Genomic DNA, 14,949 nt, shown 5'->3' with positions numbered 1-14,949 from the left:
ATCCAGGAGACTGCGTTCAGTTCTGGGTGATGCAGTACCAGGAAGATGCAGATAAGTTGGAGGGAATTCAGAGAAAAGCAACCCAGAGGACTGGGGGTGTGAGGGACTGATTTATGAGGGCAGATTAAAAGAATGAAAAGTGTATAGCCAGCGCGGCTAAGTGATGACTAAGGGAGGGCATGATAAATTGCCTCTGCAACCCTTTAAAGACCATCTCCCAGCCCTGGCAGCTGGCATCCACATCTATGCTTAACCTGGCTGCTAAGGGCAGGAAATCGCACACCATGCAAGAGGCAAGATCCTCCCAGCTGAGAGGGGAAGGTGGAGGAAATGCAAGGACATCAGAGAGCTCTGCCTGAGCAACTTGCTCAGACCTCTGTTGTGAGTATCCAGGTACCTACCAACAAAATCACTGGCCTGCTGCTTGGGGATAGCCAATGGGACCAGGTGGAAAGACATGATCTATTAAAAAAAAATCCTATAAAGCCCCCCTGGTTAGAACCTCCCTGCACATCTCGAAGCTACCCTGTTACTAGAGGACAAACAAACCATTCCTCCACATTAGACTGGAGCTATTTCACGTCCCAGTAGTGTGGGGTGGGGGGGGGTGGGGGGGGAAGACACAGGGAAAAGAGGTAATTCCTCTTACCAAAATGCTGGTGATAATGGCTCTAGTTTGCTCAGGGTGGTATCCCCCTTCCTCAAGATCTGTCTCAGAGCTGCACATAGTCCCACATGGCCCTTGTCGGAGATCCAGTGGCCTACCAAAGAGGCTATAGGGACAGGGCTGCAAGATCCATGGGTGAAGGAAAGATACTCCCAGAGGGATGGAGCCATGGCCTAGGAAGAGCATCCTACAGAGGAGGCTGGTCTGGAAACCTATTCCATGTGAGCCAACTGTTACCCCTAGGCGCTGCCCTTCCTGGCAAGAGAGATTCCTGATGCCCCTTCTACTGCAAACAGGACCAGAGCACGGCTTGGAGAGGGTGGGGAAGAGAATGGACACACCGCATTCAAGCCTGGCCTTTGAGAGAGCTGGGAAGGGTAGGAACAGACTCCATGAAGTGGAAACCACCACTGGGGACGTAGCTCCTCTCACCCAAGATATTCCTGTCCCCAAGTGTCTACTCAGAGTGCAGCTGGCATCCACACAGGGCCTTCTAACATGCCCAATTCTTTCATCATCCTTCAATTCTTCCTTTTCTTTGTATCTTCTTTACCTAGATGCGGGGGAGAGGGAGGCCAGGAAGAGCTGAGTCATGGACTCCACATGCTTCAAGAGTGAAGTAAACAAAGACTAAGGAGGAGGAAACGGAAGGGTAGGAGTTTTCACACCTAGCCTTGACTGACAATTCCTTTGTTCTCCAGCTTCCTGGAGGTAGGCGCATCCCTGTGTATGGATGAGCTGTAGCGCAAGATGTGGAGGGGCAGGGGGCGTCACAGGAGACAAACTGAAATTAGCAATGAGCAAATCGTCAAGGAAGATGGCATCTTCTGCATGTCCATTTCCTCCAGAGTGCTGGTCCATCCTGCACCTGGGAACTGGTTTGAAAGGACAGCAGTGAGTCCCAATCTTGCTAGGAGCTGAGCAGACCAAATTCCATAGGGATTGAGGGTCCCCAATAACAGAGGCAGTTAAAATTTGGAGAATGAATTTTTTTGTCAACAAATGGCCTTTTGAAAACAAAAAATGCCACAAAGAACCATTGACTTTCTGGAAATTTTTCAGGACATTTTTTGTGACTTTTTCTTGGTGGGTTTTCGGTGAGTTAAGAATGACCATAATCTTTTTGATAAAGATTTCATTGAGAACTAGGGTGACCAGATGTCCCGATTTTATAGGGACAGTCCCGATTTTTGGGTCTTTTTCTTATATAGGTTCCTGTTACCCCCCATCCCCTGTCCTGATTTTTCACATTTGCTGTCTGGTCACCATATTGAGAACATTTTGCAAAAGGAATGGGGGAAAAGGAGTCCTTTTTGAAACCCGCAAAATGGAAACAACCTTGAAATATTTTGCTAACATTTTATTGTTTTGTGCAGCATAACTCAGCACTTCACAGGCCTCGTCCATAGTGATGGAATAACATAGTGGGCTTCTCAGTCCCTCTTCTATCACGCCAGCCCTATTAAAAAATAATACGATAATTCTTCTTAATGACTGACTCTACCTGGGATCTGCAAATCTGGTTCGGTTCTTCCTGATCCATACATTGCCACTGAGATCAGAGATTCTACCATCAGAAATTAGCTGCTGATTTTCCTGATGCTGCACAAGGCAGAAGAGAATCCAGCTTGCTCTCCCATACCTGTATCAGCTCTACCAGGATTAAGAGCGGTACAAACTTAGTATGGACCCAACTCTGCAGTTAACAGGAGTTTTAGTTTCAGGCGCGCAAGGAATGCAGGATTGGACCATCCGTCAGTCAAATAAGCAGATATGATGATAAGAAACACAGGGGCAAATTTTCCTCCTGATTACTTAAGAAAGCTCTACTCACATCAAGTCCGTAGCTGATCAGAGGATTTGGCCCAAGAAGATATGCTAGAATTTCCAACGAAGTAGATAATACCTCTGGCATGAGAAAGACACTCCTATTGCGTGACTGAGCTAAGGACCCAAACAAAAGCATTTTAGGCCTAGGATGCTTACACTGCCAAGGCTCTAACTCGAGTGACTTTGCCAGCCCGTGGTACAGCACAAATTCCTCTGGGCAACTGTGACTCCTGATTGACTTGCCCAACATGGCAAGTTCAGCCACCCATCCCTTCATCATGAATCCCCCTGAATGCAGTGCAACACGAAGCCTCCTTTAATGGCCCAGCAGCAGTGGCAAAGACTAAAGACAGCACCTAAAATAAACCAGCATGCCTCTGAATCCAGCTGACCTCCCAAGGGCACTGCACCCACTGAATGTAAACTCCAGAGCTGTCCGTTCCACCGATGGGGCAAGGACAGGGAGTCGATGCACCAAGAGCTGTGCTACCTCCTAGAGAGAGAACTGACCCAGCTACCGCCCCAAGCCCCGATTACATGCAGCCCCCAAAGACTCAGGGCTAGAACACCTCCCCATCTGAATGTAGCTACGCATTGCACTGTATTCCTTTCCAGTCCCTGATTTGTATGACCTTAAAGGTGAACTGAAATGCTTTTTTAAAATAAGGATCGTAAATTACAGAAGACATTTGAAAAACAAAGGTATAGTTTTCTCCTTTGGTTCTACATTTAAATTGTTGAATCATCATTTAATCAATGGTTTTCATAGCCAAGAGGCCAAGCCATGAAAGTCACTGGTTCACAAACCTCATCAGCTCATTGGGTAGAATGGACTTGCAGTTAAAGCCCTGACCAACCACTCAAGACAGCTGGGTTCAACTCCTGGCTCTGCTAAACTCCTGTGTAACTCTGGGCTTGACACTGGCTACACTATAAAATTATATCGACTTAACTTACGTTGGCACATGGCCACCACAGTTACTGAATCACTTGTGTGCACGCAAACTTGGCTCCTTGTGTCGGCAGAGTGCATCCTCACCAGGAGCATTTGTATCGATTGTGCTCTCAGTGTGGGGCATTGTGGGACAGTGCCTGAAAGCCAGGGACAGTCGATATAAGTAAGGCAGTGTAGACACTGCGTTGAACTAATTACATCCACCGTGACTCTACACCACTTCGGGAGGCGGTGTTACTAAATTGGCATAGAGACACTTACGTTGACAGGAACCAAATTTAAGTGCAGACACTTCTACAACTAGCTCGGCACCGGGCAGCTTACGTCACCCTAACCACGTAGCGTAGACCAGGCGTCAGAGGACGTCTACACTCAGAGCTAAAGTTGTGATTTCCAGCTCATGCAGATGTACTCGCATGAGCTGTCAGATGAGCTAGCATACTAAAAATAGCAGTGGAGCTGCAGCAGCTTGGTGAGTAGTGGCATGGGCTAGCTGCACCGAGTACAAACCTTCCTAGGGTAGCTAGCCTGTGGCTATGCTACTAGTTCTATTGCCCTAGCTCAGTGACAGCTAGCACGGGAACATCTACGTGAGCTGGGAATCACACCCCTCATTCATAGTGTAGATGAAGCCTTGGGTGAAATCCTGAAATGGCAAGACTCCCCCAACATCAACGGAGCTAGAATTTACCCTGATGGTATGTCCACACTGGAGCTGGAAGATGTAGCCATACCCATGCTAGCTCTGATCGAGCTAGCATGCTAAAAACAGCTGGGTAGCCATGGCAGCATGAGCAATGGCAGGAGCTAGGGTTTACATGGGATCGTACTCAGCATGGCTGCCACTGTGGCTGTGTTGCTACTTTTAATGTGCTAGCTCGATCTACCCGAGCTGGAAATTACACCTCCAGCCACCGGGTAAACATACCCTTAGGGTCTCTGTGCCTCAGCTTCCCATCTGTAAAATGGGGATAACTATCCTGCCTTTCTCCCACTGTTTGCCTGTCTTGTCTATTTAAATTGTAAGCTCTGCAGGGTAGGATCTGTTTCATTCTCTGTGAACATACAGCTCCTATCACACCGGGCCTCCAGGAGCCACTGTAACAGAAATCACCATCCTCATAAGAGGAGAAGAAATAAAACAAACTAACTTAGGGGAACAACCCAAGAGGGGTTCTCAGGGCTCATGTGCATGGAGAATGCATGGAGCAGTTTAACTTAAGCTGTGAATTTAAACTGGATTAGTCAAACCAGTTTCATTAAACCAGCACAAATCCCCATGTAGATGCTCTTACTTTGGTTTAAGAGTGGCTTACTGCAGTTTAGCTTAAGTCCATTAAGAACAGGTTTAAGCTAAATGGAAATAAGCCATTCTTATATACAATTTAGAGTGTCCATACAGGGGTCTGCTCTGGTTTAACTAAACCAGTTTAATTAAACCAGTACCATTTTGTGTGTGGACAAGGCCTACAGGTATATATCTCCACAAGACAGTTGCACCATTTTACCTTAAGATGTGAATTTAAACCAAGTTAGTTAAACTGGTGCAAACCTCTAGGTGGGTGCTCATATTTCAGAATACACCAGGCTTGTTTCAGTTAATTAGGAATCAGTTTAAGATGAACCGAAATGAGCCGCTCTTAAACCCAAATCAGTGTGTCTACATGGGGGTCTGCACCGGTTCAACTGAACTGGCTTAAAAACCCACTTGAGTTAAACCAGTGCAATTTTCTCATGCAGGGAACAAGGCTCTTGTGCTGCTAACCGGCTGCAAGTGCCTAAAAGAGGGCTCTGAAGAGCTAGCTGGGTGGGGGCTTTATAGTGACAATCCCCAAACACAGCCACAGTTTCATGCAAGGGCTGTTTCACAGAGTGCCCGGACAATGGTGTGTGTAACTGGACGTGCACTCACCATTATCCGTGCGTGCAAGTGGCCAGATAAAAGCTGGCCCGCAACGTTTTGCTGGTATTATGGTTTACCAGGCAGGGCTCCCGGCACTTTGGCAGAGGACTGTGGAGCACTCAGAGCTGGGCCTGGGCGTGTGCCAAACATACAGGCCTTCAGAGCATGGTGCCTGGGGGAGACAGATCCTGTTCTGTCAGCACCTTCTGTGACCTTCCCCTCCGGCCGGAGATCCCCCCCTTCCCTTCACACACACACCCTGAAAGAGAGACTTGGCCTCCACAGCCCTCAGTCACAAATGACCCACCCCACGTTATCCCTGCCAGCTGCAGCCCTCCCCATAATGGCAAGCACCCCAATCCTGCACACCCCAACCCCGGCACAGGGTTGTGATGCCTGCCTAGTGAGCCACGCGGCATTCTCCACACAAAGCCCCTGCAATCCTAGGCCTGGCGCCGGGCTCCCTTTCTAAATGAAATGCTGATGATTTTCCCTTTCCTCCACGTCTCTCTCCCTCCCTGACCTTGGGAGCAGTCGTCACGCAGGCAAAGGGGAGGTGCAACGATTAACCAGCAGGCCGGAGTGGGGTGAGCTCATCGGCTGGATGAATGGGCAGCCTGGCCCAGCTGGAATTCAGAGCACTGCAGACAACACTGAGCCGGACGCATTCATCTGCAGCAGGGGAGAGATGAAAGCGTTTCCTGCGCTGGCTGCCTGGCTGACCACAGCACCAAAGCGCCCCCCCACCCCCGAGCCCTCCTGTTGCTGCTTCGGTGGAAGCCAGCGATCGAGATGTGGGTGGTGGGCACATGCCGAGGACGCACAGGGCTTTGCTGACTGCGACTCTTTAATCTCCTAGGCCTGCCGTAGTCACAGGAAAGGGCTTAGCCATTGCAGCAGAGACTGCGAAGGAGAGGGAATAGGTGTCGGGCAGATGCACAGAAATAAAACACAGCAGTGCCTTGTGTCTCTGGATCCCTGCTTAGGTTGGTCTGGTGCTGGGGGAGCCGCAGGGCAAATGGCCCTACAGGAAAAGGTCTTCTGTCTTATCACAGGATAAGCACAAGCACCAGCACCGCACTGTCAGTACACCTCAGTGCTGCCCTGGGGGTGAGATAAGGAGCTACGGTCATCATGGGGTGGGTTTTAAATGACACAGACGCCCACTCACTAAGGGATGGAAGGAGCCACCAGCTCCTTTCACACAGGAGCCTGATTCAGACCCCTCCTGACCTGAGTTGGAACTGAACCAGTGCCCTCAAGGTGGCCAGCTCTCTAGCCCTGTTCCTGAGACCCATGGCCAGCCAGTCCCCCACAGCCATGTCAAACTGCTCACTCGCAATCTGTGGGAGACTCATCAAGATACGTTGCAAACAGGCCAGTGTGGGGCGGGTGCAGCCGCCCAGCCAAGCACTGGGCAAACACAGGAAAGGGAGAGAAAAGCCGCAGGCGGAGAAAAGGAACAGAAAGGGCAACAGATATCAGGAGAGGAAAGAGCGGAAGGGCCGAGATAACGAGCAGAGGGGAAGGACACACACATACTCTCCTTTGTCAAAGGGTTACAGGGCTGCGGCCGGAGAGCGACATAGTTGGCTCAGCCCTGCCGCCCTCTTACAACGGGCAGGGAGGGCAGAGCGGGCAGGGAAGCGGCTTGCAGCACAGACGTCCTCCAGCATGTCCTATTCTCGGGTTAAACTCCCCCCCTAGCCTGAGACAATTCATCGTGGAAGGATGCTCAGAAAAACGACAACTGATCCTAGCGCCCCGGATCCTGGCGAGGGCGCAGGGTGGGCGGAGCTTCTGGAAAATGGCCAGGCTCTCCCCCTCCTGCCCATGCCCACCCCAGGGCCCTCTACTCCCCACCTCTGAGTCCTTCTCAAATGACACCTCTGCCGAGCTGCCTACAATGCCTCTTGTCGATTTGTATGGACAGTCCCTTCTGCCATTTCTCATCCCTGGCCTCTGTCTGTCTGTCTGCCCTTAGACTGAACTTAGTGGGGCAGGGTCTGCCCAGTCTCATTGGTCTGGAAAGTACCTGGTGTATCACGGGCACTACAGCAAACGACCAGGTGATGTGGGGTCAGTGTCACTGCCAGAATAAACATGGATCCCCAGGACGGCATTCCTAGAGGCGCAGTGCACAGCCCAGCTGCACCTTCAAACCAGCCCCTCTTCCCTGACCAGGTGGTCTGGGAGGTCCAGTGACTGCATCAATAACCTCCTTCAGACTGGGTGTGAACACACCCTTCAATTAACATAACTCTCAGGAGGAGTTCAGCACAAGCCCCCACCTCTGACAAAAGGGGTGTGGAGACACGCAGGGGTTTTGATCTGAGTGGGTGAAGGGGTTTTGCAGAGTACTGTTTGGGTAAATAAGAGAGGGGGGTGTCAGTATGTGCGCGGGAGACATGGCACAGGAGAGTCAGTGCCAGAACTAGGAAGCCAAGCAGCAGCCTGCAAGCACAGGGCAACCCTGGAGAAGCCTAGAGACGTCTGGGTCGGGGATACTGGCTGAACCAAGTTTGAGCCTGTGAGCTAAGAAACAGCTCCTGGTTTTGATTCGGAGAAGCAGGACATGCTTTGTAATAACAAGGCTGCATCAAAGAAACTGCCTGGCTCCATCGTCAATTTCTATTCCCAACTGGGACATCCCCAGGAGTCCAAACTTGGACTACCCGCTTGGGTCACACAGGGGTAACATCAGCTACAGCTGCGGGGCCCTTTTCGCACCTTCCTTGTGCGCTGGGGCTTGGTGATGCCTCTGCTGCAGTATGGGGATCAACCAGGGAAACCTGAGCATCTGAACTCAGGTCTCAGCAGGTAAAAGGCCTTTCAAATGTCTTTTAACTAACATGTATGTCTACAAGCATTCTTCCAGGGCCTCTGAAGCCAGTGGAACGGCTCCTCTTCACTTCACTAGGATTTGGAATGAGTTGGCTTTTCTCTGTAAAGCCATACCTGCTTTAGGTCCTGTCTAGTTGGAGGCAGCCTCTCTCCTTAGCTGATACCATGAAGCTGCCAGAAGCAGAGGCACTTGCACCAGCAGCCCCCAGGTGTCAGCAGGATGGAGGACTCGGGGACAGCGCCTTCAGCGGGGGTGTGCTCAGCTCGGGGACATTCTCCCTCGCCCCTTTGGCCTGACACAACTGGAACTTGGATTCTTTCAGGTCAGGCCGCAAAGCTTACTTCTTCTAGGAGGGGAGGGTGTGAGGGCAGGGTGCGGGGAGGGTCTGTGTTTGGGACATGGGATTTTCAGTGCATCAGAAGCAATCGATTAACTGTAATCAGGTTTAGCCCCTCTTACTGAAGAAATTGGGTCAGTTCCCCTTTAAGGATGATTTTGCTCTTAACTTCTAAAACCATCCGTCTGATGGGAACTGGGTGGGAGGGGGAAGGGTGTGTTGAAATTGTCACACACAGTGTCACACGATATGGCACTCGGGCGACAGCGGAGAATAACACAGCAGCGGGATCACTTGTGTGGCCGTTGTGGGGAGTTGTATCAGCACTTTCTTTAGAAATCCTGTTTTTCAGGGGTTTATAACTCAACCATAACAATTTGCTCTGGCAGAAAACTTTGCATACAATTGTAGCAGCCTGGGCCAAATTCTCCTCTCTACATATTTTTGCCTTGCATGAAAGCAGTGTCTGTTGTATTTGAAACCGACCCCCTAAAATACTAACATATATTTTTAAATGGACACATTTTTAATTTTTAAGAAAGGTTTGCCTTCCCGTGACTCAAAAACTGGCCGTTCTTTTACACTGAAACATTTTCAGGCTCTTACTCCCTAATATAGGCTTGTGCCTTTGGGTATTTTCAGAGGGGGGAAAAACCAGAACGCAGCTGAGCTACTGAGATTTCCATATCAGCTGCTGTACACACATGCACTGCATGGAAAAAATCCTTAGGAAATTTCTGTGAAAATAAAATAAAATAAAGACCTACGCAACACAGAGCTAGCTGGACACACCATGCCAGGAGGGTCTGACAGCGCTGTTACGGTCTATCGGGCCAGTAATCCACAAACTAAAACGGATTTATTGTACATGGCAGATCGTAACAGCTCCAAAGAAACCATCACTGTCTACTGTGCTTAAAATGCACTTTCTTTTTTTTTAAAGGGCCAAAATATGGGTTTACAAGATAAGATGCACCGGTTGTTCAGATCTGTTGCGTACATTACCCCTTGCAAAATATATATATATTCCTCCAACCCAAGTAGCATTGCACTGCCAATGTCATAGTCAAAACACTTGTCATTACCAGTGGATTACCAGATGGTTTTCACCTCGGCTAGCAAGATAGATTAGCAGTACCGTTGTTTCCACTGTGATATTACCACTGAACACACGGGAAAATAAAAGGAGTGCATTAAATCTGACCCAGGCCCTGCACAAATCCAGCCCAGGCTTAGTTATTTTCCAGCTGGGAAAGAACGTAGCGAGGGACAAACCTCTAAAAAAAAAAAAAAAAAAAAAGTTGGGAGGTTTGTCTCAGACCAGCACCCGCAAATTGGGATTTTCACGCGTCTGCGCTACAGCCAGGATTATCATCAGGTTAGAGAATGCTAAAATAAAAACAACCCACAGCTTTATTCCTTTCGTTTTATTTGGGGCAATTTCAATGCAGACAACGTACCCAGATAAGAGTCCAAACAGCTGAGCACATGAGCAGAGCAAGGTTGAAACCATAACAATTCCAGAGCCCGTTCAAATCATTCAAACATTGGAAATCATTCGGGACCCAGGCAAAAGCTTATGTTGGAGATGATAATATCAGAGTGGGATAAAAGAGGATAAGCTAACAGGTTTAGTGGGCAGCTTGTCTGAGTCAGTGTCACTGAGGGAGGGGGACCGTGCTCCTGATTTACGCCAGAGAAGAGAATCAGGCCTGGGCATGGCTGATTCTTCTCGTGTACACACTGATGTAAATCAGAAATGACTCCACTGCAGTCAATGAAACATTTGCACCAACATAAATGAAAGGAGTACCAGCCCCCACGTTTTCCGTGTATGTTAAGGCTTGTAAATTTCTCCATCCCCATTAGACCAGGTGCACAAGGTGGGGTTATGCCATCCAGCTGTGACCTGAGAGATGAGCAGCTGTTACACAAATGGCAGATCACAATGGGATGCACAAGCAAAGTGGAGATCGGTGCCTATGCTGAGACAGTCATTTCCTCACAGGCGAAGCTCGATCTCCTCCAGAGAGGGAAGCCTTGTATTCTCCTATTTCACCCACAGAGTCAATCTTCAGGCAGAATTTTACCAGCATGGTCTTTTGTATTATACAGAACACATTAGTGCCACAGTTCATGAAGAATGCTGCACCACCACACAAGGAAGAAAGGGTTGTCTAGTGGTTAGAGCAAGGGGCTAGAAGTCAGGATTCTTGAGCTATCATCCTGTTCCTATGGGGCAGTGGAGAGTTTGGCCTAGCAGCATCGTTAGAGCAGGGGACTGGGCATCAGAACTCCTGGGTTCACTTCCTGGCTCTGGGCAGGGAGGTTAGCCTAGCAAACAGAGATGAGGGCCTGTGGGTCAACAAACCAGGCAAAACCTCAGTGATTTTGACAATAAGGTAAAACGTGGCAGTTTCAGCTGAGAGCCTCCGATGAAAGGGGATATTTATCCAGGCAAAGAATTAGACACTCATAACAATTGCACTATCAGGGACCAGCTTTTCAAAACATGCTGCTTTACAATCCGCTGCCAAACATTCACATACACGACACGACATTCACATACACATGCAAGACTTTACAAATAATTGGAAAGAGAGATGTGTTTGCAGACTAAACTTGGAGTAACAAGGAACCAGGAGGCGGGACCATGCCAGTCATGTGAGTCCTTGAAAGTAATGACAAGCAACAGAGAGACACAAGCCTGTCCCTTATCCTGTATTTGAGGCTCACATGGAAAGATGGTTAAGTCCAGGCTCCATATCTGACCTTGCCAAATGCTGTGCTTCTGATGCCCTAGAGAGAAAACCAGACCATTGCAGATTCTCCCTGCATGACTGCAGCGTGCTCTAAGATATATATTCAGGGTGAGTGTTGGCCTGGAAGCAAAACCAGTCTACAGTTGCAGATTTCCTAACAGGAACGTCGTGGTCACTTTGGCCTGACTGGCACGGCTGCAGTCGGAGAGGTGACAAAGGGGGAAGAAGGCAGAGAGAAGAAAGCACAGAGTCGGGGCTAGAAATCATGACGCCCACATACGATGGGTGAGCATTTCCCAGCATGTCAAAGAAATAATAAAGAGGAGAGTTTAATTAACCCTGAAATTATATCCTTAAAAACACTAATTAAATGTCAAATAAGGGAAATCAACGCGGCCGGTCAGTGCCAGTGGGTGTTATCGCGCCACAGAGATGCTGTCTCCTTCAGGACGCAGGGGCCAGTCCTACACAATCACAGCTGTCCCTTGCCAGATAAGTCCCAAGAGGTGGAATCAGAAATGAACGACCAGCTCACAAAACCAAGCCAAACAAGTGTGCGTGGGTCCATATTAGGGGAAGACTCAGGGTCTTACTCCTTACGTAGGAAAAATTCTGCTGCGCTTCGTGTAAGGGCTGAGCAGGCACTGGCCCCGCTGTAAGCAGGACTCAACCTCCTTATTTCTAGCCCACTTTTTTGAACCCCAACCCAGCTCTTCTCCTCCCCCATTTGCTGGCCCCTCGCACTTTGTTTTCCCAGCTGTGTAGAAGGGCAGAATGTTCACAACTAGATCCCAATCTAGCTGATGCCAGTTTTACACCAGACTCACCCAGTGGAGTTACTCCTGATTAAAACCGTGTAAGGAAGAGCCGAAAGAGGACCGCACAGAAGGCTGGGGAAATCTCCAATGCAGCCCCGATCACTTTCCTTCAAAGCCAGTTTAAGCGGTGCAAAGAGGGAAGGTGAGGAGGGACAGTGATTAGTGAGGCCTGCCCTTCTGGATGTGTGACTTTAGTCACAGCTGAAGTGGATTTGGTGTGGACTCAGACCAAGTTCCAGTGGGCATTTTAGCACATGAATAAACCCACTCTCTGACCCATCCCTACTGGAGGTCTCCCTGCGGTGGACAGCACGTAAATACCAGATGGGCAAGAGCATTACACGTATTATTAAAGAATCATTATAAAAAGGAGCATGTAGGGCCTGATCCTGAAACCTAAAATCTGTCGCTCAGCTTCTGACTTGAAACCAAAAGGGAATGCGTTACGGGGAAGAGAAGGTGCCACGAGAATCTCATTTTAAAATCATTAAGCAGTGTTTGAGTTCCAGGCCTGAACTAACCGCTGCAGCGTTGACTTTCCAGGGGCAAAACTTCAGCAGAAGAATTTTAATGCATTGAAAAATCTCTTCCAAGCAGGGCTGCCAAGACCTGAATTCACCTCACAGTTAAACAAGCACAAGGCAGCTGAAGCCAAGGTAACACTGGGGTAACAGAGAGGAGAATCTGGACCTGAGTCTTTCAATTCAGAGGATTCCCACAACTTTTCCTTCCTGTTCTGCTTTCATATGCCCAGCAGTCTCTTGGGTATGCAGTGGGAGAGAGTGGGACTGGACTCTCTGAGTCTGATACTCCTCTCACTCACACCTGTCTATATCAGGAACAGCTTCATTGCAGCCAATGTACCTCTACTGGTCCAGGAGGAGAACTGGGCCCTGCTTTCTAAAGTCAGGCCGCTTCCTCTCAAACACCACTGAGCAAATCCTGTTCTGAAAGCCCAGTCCCAGTAGTTGGGCCAGGCACTGGGGATCTGCACTGATGGCTCTTGAGGGGGAGGAATCTTCCTCCCCAACCCAGGAGCACAGCTGTTCTGCAGACACTACACTAGCCCTTAGGGTGGAGATGCCCTTGTCTGGAGGCCACTGCTAACAGATCCATGCAGTAGAAGACACCCACCCTTCTAGAGTGCTGGCTGTAAGTGCCCAGGTAACCTGCCCAGGGCCAAGCTCCCACTCACTCACACACACACACACACACACAAAGGGTTCCCAGACACCTTCCCCACTCAACACACAGGGATCTGTAGTCCCCCAATCCAGTAGAGCAGAAGACCCCAAGAGCGTCCCAGGACACAGGACCATGCACAGCTCCAGAAAAAGCAGTGTTGGTTCATGACTAGTTTGAAGTAGGCCAGCTGGGGGAGCACACATCTTGCTGTTTGGGGTTTCCAGCCAAAACAATGATTATATCATGACATTACATTTGTAATGTCTGAACTGCTTGGTAACAGTGACCCTAATATTATTACATTTAACATCCTTGCGGGGGAGGGGGAACAATACCAAAGAAGCCCACCACAATAGCTTCAAAAAAGGGAACCACACAAAAAGGAGGAAGCTAGTTAAATGGAAATTAAAAGGTACAAGTCACAAAAGTGAAATGCCGGCAGGCTGCATGGAAACTTTTTTAAAACGCCATAGCAGAGGCTCAAATTAAATGTATACTCCAAATTAAAAAACCTTGTAAGAGAACAAAAAAGGGCCACTGTGGCTAAACAACAAAGTAAAAGAAGTGGTTAGAGGCAAAAAGGCATCCTTTAAAACCTGGATGTCAAATCCTACTGAGGACAATAGAAAGAAGCATAAACTCTAGCAAGTCAAGTGTGAAAGTGTAATTAGGAAGGCCAAAAAAGAATTTGAAGCGCAACTAGCAAAAGACTCAAAAAATAATAGCAAAAAATATTTAAGTACATCAGAAGCAGAAAGCCTGCCAAACTATCAGTGCGGCCACTGGACAATCAAGATGCTAACAGAGCACTTAAAGAAGATAAGGCCATTGCGGAGAAACTATATGAATGTTTTGCATAGGTCTTCTCTACAGAAGATGTGAGAGAGATTCCCAAACCTGAGCCATTCTTTTTCGGTAACAAATCTGTGGAACTGCCCCAGATTGAGGTGTCTATACAGTAGATTTTGGAACAAATTGATAAATTAAACAGTAATAAGTCACCAGGACCAGATGGTATTCACCCAAGAGTTCTGAAGTAAGTCAAATGTGGAATTGCAGAACTACTAACTGTGGTATGTAACCTATCATTTAAATCAGCTTCTGTACCAAATGAATAGCTAACGTGATGTGAACTTTTACAAAAGGCTCCAAAGGCGATCCTGGCAATTACAGGCTGGTAAGCCTAACTTCAGTACCAGGCAAATAGGCTAAAACTATAGTAAAGAACAGAATTATCAGACACATAGATGCACATGATTTGTTGGGGAAGAAGCAATTCAGTTTTTGTAAAGGGAAATCATTCCAATCTATTAGAATTCTTTGACGGACTCAACAAACATGTGGACAAGGGGAATCCAGTGGATATAGTGTACTTGGACTTTCAGAAAGCCTTTGACAAGATCCCTCGCCAAAGGCTCTTACGCAAAGTAAGCAGCCATGGGATAAGAGGGAAAGTCCTTTCATGGATCAATAACTGGTTAAAAGACAGAAAACAAAGGGTAGGAAAAAATGGTCAGTTTTCAGAATGGTGAGAGGTAAATAATGGTGTCCCCCAGGGGTCTGTACTGGGATCAATGCTGTTCAATATATTCATAAATGATCTGGAAAAAGGGGTAAACAGTAGGTGGCAAAATCTGCAGATGATAC

General features: G+C 48.3%; 1 protein-coding gene and 1 long non-coding RNA gene across 7 annotated transcripts in view; one reads left to right on the top strand and one right to left on the bottom strand.

Annotated features, from left to right (window-relative positions):
* CXXC5 (CXXC finger protein 5) overlaps positions 1-14,949 on the bottom strand; it is a 99,115-nt gene that overhangs the window by 40,911 nt on the left and 43,255 nt on the right. The window contains exon 1 of one of the 5 annotated variants that reach the window (XM_039486031.1): positions 5,879-5,934. The exons of the other annotated variants lie outside the window; for them this stretch is intronic. The gene's annotated coding sequence lies outside the window, so the exon portion shown is untranslated. Of the gene's footprint in view, positions 1-5,878; positions 5,935-14,949 lie in introns of those variants that run through there. 5 annotated transcript variants of the gene reach the window in all.
* LOC120370825 lies at positions 73-6,322 on the top strand. Of its 2 annotated transcripts, none has more exons than XR_005583973.1 (3): positions 73-381; positions 1,225-1,319; positions 5,890-6,322. It is a non-coding gene; the product is annotated as an uncharacterized LOC120370825 (long non-coding RNA). The 2 variants fall into 2 exon arrangements; XR_005583972.1 differs by lacking the exon at positions 5,890-6,322 and adding an exon at positions 2,386-3,192 and having other exon boundaries at positions 1,225-1,378.

This window comes from Mauremys reevesii, linkage group 8 (genome assembly GCF_016161935.1).
Source record: "Mauremys reevesii isolate NIE-2019 linkage group 8, ASM1616193v1, whole genome shotgun sequence".
Classification (NCBI taxonomy): domain Eukaryota; kingdom Metazoa; phylum Chordata; order Testudines; family Geoemydidae; genus Mauremys; species Mauremys reevesii.
This window is presented reverse-complemented; position numbering and strand designations above follow the sequence as displayed.